The sequence below is a fragment of the Tyto alba genome, unplaced genomic scaffold (genome assembly GCF_018691265.1).
Source record: "Tyto alba isolate M040663 unplaced genomic scaffold, T.alba_DEE_v4.0 Super-Scaffold_48, whole genome shotgun sequence".
Classification (NCBI taxonomy): Eukaryota; Metazoa; Chordata; class Aves; order Strigiformes; family Tytonidae; genus Tyto; species Tyto alba.
Window position 1 is genome coordinate 13,076,448 of NW_024881324.1, and position 12,907 is coordinate 13,089,354.

Below are 12,907 nucleotides of genomic sequence, written 5' to 3' on the forward strand. Positions count from 1 at the left end.
ATGTTTGCTGCTTGCTTAAATACCATTCCTCAGAGAATCAGACAACCATATGAGAAGTTCAGCTTTCACATAAACAGTTCTCAAGACAATAACTTAATGGGAAAAGAAATTAGATCACGAACCATAAGGGTTTTTTTTTTTTGGGGGGGGGGGGGGGGGAAGAATATATATATACACACACTTCTGTCTGTTTCTGTTAAGAATCATGATTTTTAAGGGAGACTAACGTATACATCTCTAAGGTCTTACCTGATGATTTTTTCAATATTTATAAAGAGCAACATTGCTATCAGTTTCCAGCAGTTCAGGATTTTTCTGAGCAAGTGATATATACCCTTCACAAACTTGTACAGGAGAAAAACCTACAGATTAACTTGTATCAGAGTTTTCATCCTAACATTATGCCTGTGCCTTAAATACCTAAATCACATTACTATTTGCATTATTATTCTAATCTAAAGCAAAATCTACTGTGAGCAGTAAGAAAAAAAAGTTACAGTTATCCAATGTTATTCAATGACTTATCCAATGTATAAGTACTGCAAATGGCAGCAAATAAACAGTAAAGTAACCAGTGATACGGGATCACAAAAGAACACCAGAAACATTGAAGCCCTTCACCAACACTCTTCTGCTCCCATCTCCCACCACAGACTCATGTATGCTGCTTCCAGGTTCATTACAGAAAAATGGTATTGGATTTAGTTCAACTCAACTGGTGATAAATGACATTTGGGGAGAGAAACTACAGAGAAGGAAAAAGCGGTGTTTACATTCTTTACACCATACAAGAAAACTTCAAATCAAAGATATGTTTACCACAGTGGAGAGCAACACTGGAAAATAAAGAAATCTCTGTACCTTTCTGCCAGCAATAAATAACTGATGTTAAGGATACACTAATTACTCATGTTCACTTCTAATAAATAGACAGTTATTTCTAGTAGACATCTATCTGGAGGTCTGAAAAAGCACAGTTTAAATTTATCATTTTCTTCTTCCATTTCCACTACGCTTATTATTTGGTAGTAAAAGCGAAACTGGTTTCTGTGCACACTGACAAAACCTGAATCCCACAGCAAAGACTGACAGCCAGCTAACCACAAGCCAAACAGCAGCTGTAGGACCTTGTAGCTGAAAACAAATACATAAATGGGAAATAAACATCGAACAACCACCACTGGCATCTATGACCCAAAGATGGCAAGGTGCTCTACCAGTGTCACCAGTGGGTCACAGGCTCTGGGACTGACGGAGGCTCTGACTCACGGCTGGGAGCCAAGGCGGGGGGGGTAAGCACCAGGCCCACCATCGCCTCTTACACAGGCCCTTACCTTGACACTGCCACAGCCACATTCCCAGGTAAGTCAGCAGCTCCTCTGAAAAAGCTCCATGGGCCTATCCCTGTACCTCAATCTCCATACTGAGATGTCTAATACAACTGCAGGAACTCAGATCTTTGATAGAGATGACATCCTACCTCACGTTTTGGCAATACGTTTAGAACCATGCCTGCATGTGGGTATGAACTTTTGAGCAGCTTCAAGGTAGACCAGAGGGCAAAAGGCAGCACCCATGCCACCCAGGGATGAAGGCATCAGAGCAACCCTGTCTGTGCTGTGGACAGACCAAGGACAGACGTGACCGCACTTGCCAATGTCAGTCCTCTGCCACAGAGCCCGGGCCATTTCTACAGCAGTTTCAGTTAATGGGCATGGCTTCTTCATCCCCCACAGAAAACCAACCATCCCCCGTGCAGCATCACAGTAGACATTATGCCTGCAGAAGTATACCATAGTCAGGAGCTTAACAACAGGGAAACAGCAGGCAGAATACAAAAAAAAAAAAATACTGTGATTTTAGAGCACATGCAAACTGCAGTTTGATGTGATAAGGGATCATATTACTGTAGTGTTAAGGCATGTCCTTTCATGTCTAAATCCAGGTTTCCATGTTACAGTGCAGCAAGGATTAAGACAACATTATCACTGCTGCAGTGGTATTTGCCACAAGTCCTCTCTACTCCACTGAGGTTTAGGAAAGAATAAAAGACTCAGTGAAATTCCTCCTTACACCTGGCTTGAAAAAGGAGGAGGAAAGAGGGTATTTTAGCAGCTCACAATGGAAAGAAAAAGGCCTGCACACCAGTGCTGTTTTATTCACCCACCTCTCCTAAAAGAGAGCACTCTTGTTCGAGCAAACTGGAGCCCACCAGTGAACCAAATAGGGCAGCTTTCATGGCCATTTGTTAGATATTCATATTTGTGAGCCAAGGGCAGCTTCACTCTCGCTGACCACTTTTCTGTATGCCCCTGCTTTTTACTGTTTATGGCTGCAGAAACACAGATGGGCTACTGCATACATAAACTGAAGTACATGACGGGTTTGAAACCAAAAATTCTACAAAGATGAGAGTCTGTCTCCTATCCAAGAATAGCTAATTAATGCAAGACTCTGAAGTGCCATGGAAAATGTTAGAAAAGTTGGGCTGCCACCATTTTGTGATGTGACAGCTTTTATCTACCGTATGTGTGGGGAGGGGAGTTCAACCAACATAGCATATGTTAAAACAAAAATTATAAACATATGTTAGGCTGCTAAAATTGGACATTTACCAGTCTGCTTAGCAATTTAGCTAAGCATTGAATTTTAGTTTTGAAAACTATGTAGGCATACAGCAGCAAATATCATTGTATTGCCATGACCATATCTACATTGCATAGGATATAAGAAAAGCTATTTTGCATGCAATACTAATAATGAGATCAGATATTTTTCAAGCTCATTTTAAAATGCAGATATATTGTTTCACATCAGAAGAGACTTCCACTCTACTGAGCATACTGAATTTATGTTATACACACAGACCTCTGAAATAATAGTCTTACAGACAATTTAGAATGGAACCATTTTAGAACCTGACCTTCCAAGGGCAGAACATTTTCAGATGTCCCTGATGATGGCAAAACACCCAATGGAAAACATTTTGCATGCACTACAAAGCACCAGGCAAGATAATATAACCTTTGAGTATTTGGCTATTCATTTTTTCACGTACTTGGAGTTCATCTAGTTAATTATCCATCAGCAAGTTCCAAGAAACATACAGAATAACTTTTTTATTATTCTTCTTAACTGAAGCAAAAATGTCTTGTAAGCTGGCTTGCTGTCTGCTCTCTAATAGTGATACTTTAGTCATGATGACACCTTCCGCAACATTTTGAGGCTGGCAATATTGAGAGAAAATTAAAAACCCTTTTCTGGGATAAGTCATGACCATGTGTTCTGTCACTGTTATATGTAAGACTTTCTTAAATATGAAATAAAAGATATTAGCAACCATGCACCTTTTTCACTGATCACTATTGACTGAACAAAGGCCAGTATTTCATACCCCTGTCTTACATACATGAGCACCTGAAGGCAAACACAGAAAACATGGTCCATACATCTGAGGCACGCCTTCAACCACCTTCACCATTCTTTAGGACTGCAGGACAGGCTAAGATCGTCACCATGGGCAGCAAGTCTTTGGAGAGGGGAACACACTTCTGCAAGGACCTCTGGGCAAGCACCAGTTTTAAAATATTTTGAATCATCACTTAAGTACACTCGCCATTCAGTTTCAGGTTGGATATTGCAAATGATGACAAATGTTGTATTCACATCACACTGCAACAAGTTTCAGTTCACCATGCGGTCTGTCCAAAGGCTGATACAGGCACTAGATTCCCCTCAAACACAGTGTCACTCCAGGATTGTTCGGGTTTATACACAAGTTTCCCACTTACTAAAGAGGAATACTTCAAGACATATGATTCAGGACAGGTAAAATGTGTTTCCATAGTCAAAATACTTGCAAACTCTGTATCTGTGCTGCCTAGCTGGTATAATACTGTTTCAAAGCTTGACATAATCGGGTTTCAACCCAACCTGTACTGAATTTGGCTTAAGCAGTTCAGAAATAAAGTATCAACACACTGAAGTTTGTGATCAGTAAACTAATCAGGTACATCAAATTGCTGAATTACTCAGAGTATTTTAAAATTTTTTTTAAAAATAAAAATATACAGTATAATTGACATTAGAAGTTAAGGACCAAAGGCAAACAAATTCATAACTCTGGTTCTAGAAGATTAGAGACATCCAACTCCATAACATGCAAAATTCAGAAGTTTAAGGTGAGCAGTCCAATTCTACCATTTGTAGTTGAGCAGGAAAAAAAAAATAACAGATGAATAAAAACAAAATAAACAAATACAGAAGACACTACGAGTGTGGGGGGGAAGCTTTTATATATATAAGACAGGAGATTAAATTAAGGAAAATCACCTCTGCTCAGAAACAGTATTTAATTTTCTTTCATTTATACCTCAATTATTTCTTGATCTTCTTTTTCACAAACTACAACAGTTTGTTTTCTACTGAAGAAATGTCAATTAAGCCCTTCGGTGGAAATTCTCAATAGTGTGTGATGACTAAGATGCACAAAACTCTACTGAAAATTAAACAGCTGTGACCTGAGCTACTACTGACATACCTGTGGCTCTTCCCTCCCTCCACGACGAGTCAAAATAGCTAATAGTCCATTCTATATTTCAAGGGAAAATCCTCATTACACAAACATATTTTGAATGCGTTATATTACAAATTACAGATTGCAAAAAGGCAATGCAGAAATGATTCTTAAATATTCTCAAATGCGCCTCCTGCTTTTAAATGCATCCATTTTTCAAGGGATACAATCTGAAAAAACACTACCTTTGTCTGCTGAGGGAATATTCTTTTTCCGATACCTTGAAAATGTTGCCAATTAGCTGTCTTCATTAGAAGACATATTGTAAATAACTGTCAGATAAAAGAGTCAGAGACTTTCAAATACCTATAAAATCCTCACTGCAGTCAAGTTTGCCACTATCTCTTCCGTCTTCTTTTTTCCCACCAATATCTGCAAGTCAATTATCCATATTTTTCTACAAAGGTATATGCCATCAAGAATTTTACTACTATGGAGTTTTATCTGAGTAAAAATTAGTTTGTTTAGAAATTAGATATTAGTAGTATTTATGTGTAGTGGTATACTTAGTTCTCTCTGATTAACTACACCATTCGAACATAATAAAACCATAGAGTCCTCATCCTGCCTTAACAGGAGGAAGTAGTAGTAACTTTCTTGCAGTCAGTTATTAAATGCCAAGAATGGGACACATGCAGACTTGGTAACAGTGCAAAGAACAGCAGAGGACGTATAAGTAATTAATTTTAAGTAGTAATAATTTCCGCGGTAGTAATCCAAAACACTACACACCATAAAACAACTCCTCATCATGAGGGATGATAAACGTCCCTGCTGCACTCCTGAAACAGCAGAACCTCCTGAACTTCAGCACTCCTTCTCACCTAGAGAAAGTCACCTACAGGTGGCATTGCCATGTGTCAGTGGTCTCTGTGGGATGACTATATACACTACAGTACACTGCAGGAAAGCATAAAGCTATAGGTATATGCTTTATTTTTACAATTTAAGGCAGAAGGGCTCAGCTGCAGCCACCAGAAGAGCTGAATTCTCCTGGTGGGCCAGCTGGGAAGCCCAGACCTCTGGAGATGCCTGTGGTAGGCAAAGAAGATATCCTTCAACTCAGAAGGCATCATTCACTGATCAAATAATGATTGCCTGCCTCCCCCAGGGAAAGGGCAGAAAGAACACAGCAATATCTTACATACCAGATTCAACACACATAATACCTACCAGGCTACATTTAACCTTCAACTGCAAAATACTCAACATGCCCAGATTCCCAAGTTTCAGACACCTCATATGGCACAGTGAAAAATTAAACTTGAGAAACAAATCCAGCCCAACCAATACTGAGAAAACCAAATGGCTTAGATGGGTCATGCCAGAGGAGGCGGCTAGCATGAATCACTCAGTTCCTCCACAAACGAGAAGTCTTCAGCTTTACCTACATCTTCCAGAAGTACTCTGATTCCCACCATCTTCTTCTGTTCTTGAGGAGAACTGGGGAAAATCAGGACTCACCACAGATCTCCAGGTGCCCTCCTCAGTAATACCCTAGACATCATGCTGTAGTTTAAAAGAATAATCTAAATATTAATAAGAAATAATAAATATAATGAATATTTTAAATCAGGGAGTTATTTCATGGTTTTAATATGTATGTAATCAACATCTAAATCAAACTAGCCTATCTTGTTATGTTTCAACCCTAAGTAGTGGTGGGGGTACTGTAAGTTTTGTGTCACATCAATGTTCTGTCACACCAAGATCTAAAGAAATAAGTTTCATGTATTTGCTACCATCTTGAGCCAAAATATCACCAGAGATCCACATCTCAGACCTAGCTGTGATGTGAACTTGATCTCAACTCAAACTCTAACTCAGCTGCAGTATTACACCATGGTCTGTCCCTATTATAGAAATAAAGAAAGTCTGTGAGCAGGCAGAGCTTTTACCAGGACTATGTATATTTCAACAGCCAATCCAAAAAAAAAAAAAAAAAAAAAGTGACAAATTTCTCTACGGATTTTACTTCAGAATCAGTAAGTTTCATAGACTTCAGTATATATAAAGGAAAGAAAATGTAGATGTTTGCAGCAGAGACTCCGCTGCAGTCCAACACCTTCCAGTTAGAAAATGTATGATCACACGTGTACAATGAAGTCATCTCTAGTTTGAACTGCACAGTCTTCATTTATCTGTCATCGGCTCTGACAAAGCATTTAAGGAAAAGATTAGAAGGCTCCTAAGGAAGCAACTACATTTCCCTGCCTGGGGCATACCACTTCTCTGAGGTTGATAGGAACAGGGCTAAAATATTAATGAGTAAGCCATTTGTCAAGAAAATTATTCAAGAAACCTTGGCAGCCACACAAAGAGGCTAGTAGTAAGATACCAAGCTAGTGCAGTACAAACCAAGCGGTTAAAAGAGAAAAGGGGAAGGGAAGGGAAGAAAAAAAAAAAAAAAAAAAAAAAAAGAAAATAACTTTCATTTGCTTGTCCACACCCATAAGCTTTGGAAGAAAACAATAAATAAACGAATGGGAATATTTAAAGATTAAAAAATCAACAGATTCAGAATTAGTAATAACAGGTACCAACTTCTAAAAGGGACCATGAACCACTGTAAAAATCCAGAATTCAAGTTTTCAACTCTTGATTACTCCAATAAATTACTCCTAGTCATATTCTTTGCAAATAAACTACTTTACCATGCAGTATGTGAGCTGAAGGGTGCTGTCATGACAGAAGTCACTTAATTATTGAAAACTCACATAAACAAATGCAGAAAAAAAAAAATCCCACAGATGACAGATACACAAAAATGAAGAAATATACTCTTCTTGAGGTTTTCTCATAAATCATAATGAAGACAAAACAAAATTGTAACCTCTGTGTCAAAGCAGCTGTTAAAATCTATAGTCCCTAAAAAGACTTAAGAACTAAATCAGTTCCAAGAGTTTCCAAGTATTATTTCTCCGTAAGAGGAACCTGCAAAAGAAAAAGACTGAAGAGAGATTCAGTCAGACACCATGCCCTACCATTTACTCCCACGTTTTATATTTGTTCATAAGTTTGGATATAATTTTAATGTAAGTATGTTTTTAGGGTCAGGTATACTATATTTTTATATGGTACTCTTTATAATAAATTTGGAGGCTTAGTTTTTAAAGGGACGTTGCTAATTTTTAGTGTAAGCAAATGTGAAAAGCAAGCAAAGCATCATCATATATTAAAAACTAATCTAAAACTTTAATTTAAAATGAAGGTGGCCCTATTGGCAAGTAAAGCAAGTTATTAATGTATGTTGATTTACCAAACACAGCAGTAGTCACCTTGCTAAATGTCAAACATGTCCAACAATGGGATCCATGTGTTCGATCACCATTGACACCAGTTGGACATACTGACACACAGAAGAGTGTTACACAGCAGCATTTAGGCTTTCATTAAGCAGCACTCTACTGTTACATAGCATAGCTCTACACAGGACCTCAAAGTGCTTTTCAGCGATTAACCAATTAAGCTCTACAACACCCCCATAGTAAAAGTACTGCGTTATTCATACCTCTTAGTATGGCAGCTCCCACTTCAAAAGTGCTGTACTTCAACATCTTGACTTTCACTTATTTCTCCTTTCCAAATTGTTTTGATTATATTCCCATTTTTCTCCATGTTCAGAATTTTTTCATTGTTTGCAGTATGATTTTATCAACAATTTAACAGGTATAATGGCTACTGAGAACAGAATCAAAACATTTCAAAAGCAGCTTGCCAAAAATTGCCTGTTAAGAATCATGCCGAACAGTTCAGAAATACTGAGCTATTACTACTAAAACAACCTTATCCCTAAACGTGCAGATTTTTAAGGCTCAAACCTACATTGCTTGAACAAGAAGCAGAATTGTTGTTCTCATTTGTTGTGTCTCAAGCTTCATAAGCCTTAACATCATTGTAATTGTAATGATGTACTTAGTATGATCAGGAGAGACCAACTGGAAAGCCAGAAAACATTTAGGGGATATGGGAAGGTGAAATGCTAAAGCATTGTTGAGGCAAACAGGAATATGAAAGAAGAAAGGAACAAATTGGGTGAAGTGGCATGGGACAGACCATTGCTGCTGTATCTGCTCCACTGCAGGGCTGGCCTGCAAACCAACACAACATTAACAAATCATCTTCTTTTAACTAGGATTTCACCTCTGATCATCACGTTTACCAGAACCAAAGACAGCATTTACTTTGATGAGGAAATTTTATGTTTGTTAGGGGCCTCTTTGGGAAGTTTCACCTTAAACATAATTCCACTGCTGTTCTTGTCACAGAGTATGCAGAATGAACCATATCAGCCTACCAGTCCAACCAGAGAAAGCATTACGTGGTGGGTTGTTTCTCCTGTATCAGTTGCGAGAACTGACAGAGTTATCTGAGATTCAGATAAATACAATACATAGCAAGACCCAAGGCAGGCAATAAAGATAAGAAGCTTTTAATCGTATTTATCAGTGAAAACCTAGCCAAAAGCAACAGCACCCCAGCCGCCTTAGGACTTGGTTCTGCTGGGGCCCGGCACAGCAGTCAGCATTTGCTGAAGAGTTTTGCAGAACTGAGGCCCAAGAGCTCAGCAGAGCTCCCGCAAAGCCCACAAGAACTTCATATTAAAGGAAGAAGAAAGGAAATCTAACCAATGTCATGAAACAGCAAACCAGGTGCCTTTCTACACCACGCGTTACTACCACGGTAGTAGCCCCTGAAGCCAGGCAGACTACATGCAAGATATGAAGATAATACAGCACCAAGAAAGGAAGATTGTCGTGCCTGGTACACCAGCACAGGCAATCAGAAGGAAAAGCAAGGTCAGTCGTGACAGATACCACATATTAGCTCTAACTAATTCTAAATTATAATCTTTACCACAACTAGTGGGAAGAGTAAAAGCAAATACACAGGGGTATTTAAAAGCATTATAGGATGCTTTGAAACCAAATCCTAACTGAATGGAGGGGCAGAAGATGCCCCTCTTTTGGTGTGCAGAAATGTAAGAAATAGTGTCTTGCAGAGGCCAGGATCAACTGCATGGGACTTGAGGTCACAATGAGTTAACTTTAAGGAAAAAGGCATGGCACAGTTCCTCTCCCTTAAATGCATAAAAAAACAATGGACTACTGTATAATGAGCTGCAGTGAAAGGTGAGTAAGGGCAATCAGGTCTCACTCAGCAATGGAAACTATAACTGGCATGTACAAAACAAACTGGGACAGCCACAGATTTCTAATGTGTACCAAAATTTTTTTTAGTATGAACCTTTCATTGTAAACTCCTGTACTTTGAGGGACCACCGCCCAGAGCTATTAAATAAAAATGATGCTTGAGGCTTGTTTTATTTTCTACACCTGCTACTTAATTTCAAAGTTACAATTTCCTAAGTATAGGCTATCATGTAACCAATATAACGATTGATTTTATTTTTTTTTTCTCCGTAGTTATTATTACCTTACTGGGTCTTTAAAAAAATAATTAATTTCATTTTCATGCTGCTACTCTGCATATACTCAAAGAACAAAAAGAATTACAAGAAATCTGTCCAGCTTACTATCTGATATAACAAAATCTGGCCTAGTACGGCATACCACCCCATTTTCTAGACAACATTAAAATATGGATATTGGACTTTACTTTTGATGCTGAGTAGACAAAATCATATTCATCATATCTGATGAACTTGATTGATCTACGTGAATGCCCAAATGTGAATTGGCAATTTATTCAAAAACATATAAGCAAAACTGCATAGACTTATATGCATAATTATAGACATCCAACTTCTGTAGGTATAAAATAAACCTGCATGTGGTAATTTCATATTTGTAAATTACAACTAAACATTCCCAGCTGTTACTTGTTCCTACCCCCTCCAGCCTCATCAAGAGGTGTGCTCAGCTGGATGATATTGCAAGATTTTGCTCTGTTCTTACTTCATACCACACGGAATTCTCAAACAATCTAAGACTGTTTTGGGGTCCATTCTCAGCTAAGCCAGACTGAACACGATACACTGCTTAAAAGAAACTACATCAAGCTAAAAACCATTATTTCAGTGAATAACGTAAGAGCTGAAAATCATTCCCTAAATTACCAGACCTTTTATCATTCAGCCTAAATTATTTGGCTTTGGGTTTTTTTGTTGTTTGGGGTTTGGGGGGGTATGTTGGTGTTTGATGTTTGAGTTGTTTGTTTTTTTTTTTAATAAAAATTATTTTCTGTCACACTATCATAAAAAGCTGCATGCCCAGTTGCTGCCTTTGACATATATTTAGACATGGTAGAAAAATTGCTGGGAAATATTTCCATAAAACCTATCAGGTAACTAGGCCAAGCATGAAAAGTCTCTGGATGTAATTTTTTGAACTCAAAGTTAAAGCCGCTATCCTGGCCCTTTACAACATTTAATTTTCTGACATTCCAATACACACATTGGCATCTGGGCTGAAAACTCTCCTTTTCCAATTCTTCTTTCTGTCATCTGCTGGAAGGCAGACTTGAATAATTAGATCGACTCAAGCAGTTGCCGATTGCTTTCAGGGTGTAGTTCATTCCTTCACGTGAGAGAGGAATCTTGCTAAATAAGGATCAATAGACTAGATAGGAATGTTTAAATTCTCTTCAACAACACTGAAGAGAAATGCCATGAAAAATGAACTTTTTTTTAAGGCAGATTATTTGGAAGAAAAATGTCTAGTGAGTTTACTGCATAGCAAAGTTTACAAAAGAGATGTGAAGAACAGATTTTAAGCAAAATTAAACTGAAGTCTGTCTTTTCAATTCTCATTTACTCCTTACTACAGAGCTGACAAGAAACACAGCTCAAAGGAAGAGAAAGCAATCAAGGTATGATGTTAACATTTCAACATCAGTTAAAGAAAAATTACATCCAGTGAAGGAGACTTCAATCACAGAGTATTGCAAAATCATGTATAAAATACACCATTACAATCAGCACCGCTGTTCATAATTACAGGAAAAGATCAAATACTGTATACAGGCAAAGTATAAAAACAATAGTAAAAAATTACAACCTCTTGCTTCCAGGCTGATGCTATTTAATTAAGACAGAAGCAGGTGAAAAGTAGTTTCCTGCATTATCAGTGCTAACGTAGACCTGTTGTGGGTATTCAGTCTTCTTTAGCACTACATGGATTTGAAATAAAGTAACTATAGAGCACTCAGACTTTTTTCCTTGAAGTCTTAGAGCCAGCTTCTTCTCTCAACAAAGCAGCAAACTAGGGAAAGCTCTTTTACTGTCTCTTCTCTTTTATGCTTTCGAATGACTTCTCTGCTCTAACGTTTGTTTTAACATCATGTGGAGCAGGTAAAGCAAAATCATAGAACCATCAAATAGAAGGTTCGAAGGGACCTCAAGGATCATCTGGTCCAACCTTTAATGGCAAAAGCACAGTCTCATCAGGACAGCCCAGCACACTGTCCAGCTGAATTTTAAAAGTGTCCAATGTTGGGGAATCCACCGTTTCCCTGGGGAGATTATACCAACGGCTGATTGTTCTCATTGTGAAAAATTTTCCTCTAGCATCCAATCAGAATCTCCCCAGGAGTAACTCGTGCCCATTACCCTTGTCTTTTCCATGTGACTCCTTGTAAAAAGGGAGTCTTGATCTTCTTTGTACCCACCCTTTAAATACTGAAACATGGTGATAAAGTCTCCCCTAAGCCTTCTCTTCTCAAGGCTGAACAGACCCAGTTCTCTCAGCCTTTCCTCACGTGGCAGCTTCCCCGTCCTTTGATCATCTTTGTGGTCTTTCTCTGGACCCTCTCCAGCCTGTCCAGTTTTTTTGCACAGCGGGGACCAAAACTGAACACAGGATTCCAGGTGTGGCCTGACAAGCGCTGAGTAGACTGGGATAATGACTTCTTTGCCTCTGCTGGTGATGCTCTTGTTGATGTGACCCAGCATCCTCTTGGCTTTCTTCGCTGCAGCAGCACACTGTTCACTGGTACTGAGCTTCTTCACCAGGCCCACCAGGTCCCTTTTCACAGAGCTGCTCCCCAGCCGGTAGATCCCAGCCTGTGCTGCACTCCTGAATTATGTTCTCCCAGGTGCAAGACCTTACACTTGTCCTTGTTGAGCTTCGTAAGGTTCTTGTGAGCCCACTCTTCCAGCCTATCCAGGTCTTCCTGCACGGTGGCTCTCCCTTCCACAGTGTCCACTTCCCTACTCAGTTTGGTATCATCAGCAGATTTCATCAGGGTACACCTGAGCCCATCATCCAGATCACTTATGAAGATATTAAACAGTGTTGGGCCCAATATCAATCCCTGGAGGACCCCACTTGTGACAGGTTGCTGGTTTGAAAAGGAGCTATTTCCCACCAC

General features: G+C 38.8%; 1 protein-coding gene across 10 annotated transcripts in view; it reads right to left on the minus strand.

Annotated features, from left to right (window-relative positions):
- Nucleotides 1-12,907, minus strand: part of FARS2 (phenylalanyl-tRNA synthetase 2, mitochondrial) — a 254,990-nt gene that overhangs the window by 197,861 nt on the left and 44,222 nt on the right. The window lies entirely within an intron of this gene.